Below are 1,109 nucleotides of genomic sequence, written 5' to 3' on the forward strand. Positions count from 1 at the left end.
TCTTTCCCTTCTCTTCCTTCCTCCCTTCCTCTTTTCCTCCTTTCCTCCTCTCTCATTCCCTCCTTTCCTTCTCTCCTTTTCTTCTTTCCCTCCCCTTCTCGCTTTCTTTCCCTCTTTCCTTCTCTCTTTTTATCCCCTTTCCTTCCTTCTTTTCTTCCTTCTTTCCTTCTCTTTCTTTCCCTCTTTCTTTCCTTCTCTCTACTCTCTCTCTTTCCTTCCCTCTTTCCTCCTTCTGTGGCCCAACTCTAGTGAGGAGGGGTCTAAACTTTAAACCCCTTCTCTCTTTGCTCTCCCCACCCCGCAGGCCAGCTGGGGAAGGGAAGGGGAGGCTTTTGAAGATGCCTTCCCCCCCTTTGCTTACCCTTCTAACATCACTTCCGGTGATGTCAGGGGGCATGGCGTATGCTAATAGCCTAGTAGCTCATTAGCATGCCATATGCTAATGAGCTCCTGCAGTTCTTTTTCTGTGAAAAGACCCCTGGTGGTACAAGACTAGCAATAAAATCAGGGGTCATTTCGAGCAGGAACGCACAGGAATGGCATTCTAGGAGTAACAAGTCCAGCTTGCTCCCCCGACTTCCTGCTAAGGCCCCCTGACTTCCTCGGCAGTGCAGGCCCCCAACTCTCTGGGCTGCCTGGAGGACTCTCTGCCGCCGCCGCGTAGTGGTTAGTGTTCCAGACAAGGATTTGGGAGACCCAGGTTTGAATCTGAGTTGGGAAATACCTGGGGATTTTTGGGCTGGAGCCTGAGCAGTGGGTGTTGCCTTCTGACACACTTCCGGTGATGTCAGGGGTGTGTGGCATATGCAAATAAGTTATGCTAATAAGTTATACTAATGAGCTTCTGCACCTCTTTTTCAACAAAAATGGCCGCTGAATAAAATGCTAATTAGGGTTGCCAAATCGGTTCGACTCACCGGCGGGGGAGGCTCCTTCCCGTCCGGGAGTCGTTGCAGAGCGTGTGTGCGCGCGCGCAAAGTGCGCGCGCGCCGCCGGGACGTCACCGGAAGTGACATCACACGCTGGGCGGGGCCACACCATTTGAGGGGAAAACAAAGAGTTTTCCCCTCAAATGGCTGCCATTTGAGGGGAAAACTCTTTGTTTTTCC

General features: G+C 51.8%; 1 protein-coding gene across 1 annotated transcript in view; it reads right to left on the reverse strand.

Annotated features, from left to right (window-relative positions):
* The window catches only part of MEIOB (meiosis specific with OB domains), a 106,081-nt gene that overhangs the window by 18,101 nt on the left and 86,871 nt on the right, over positions 1-1,109 (reverse strand). The window lies entirely within an intron of this gene.

The sequence above is a fragment of the Gekko japonicus genome, unplaced genomic scaffold (genome assembly GCF_001447785.1).
Source record: "Gekko japonicus isolate JY-2015 unplaced genomic scaffold, Gekko_japonicus_V1.1 scaffold2146, whole genome shotgun sequence".
Taxonomy (NCBI): domain Eukaryota; kingdom Metazoa; phylum Chordata; class Lepidosauria; order Squamata; family Gekkonidae; genus Gekko; species Gekko japonicus.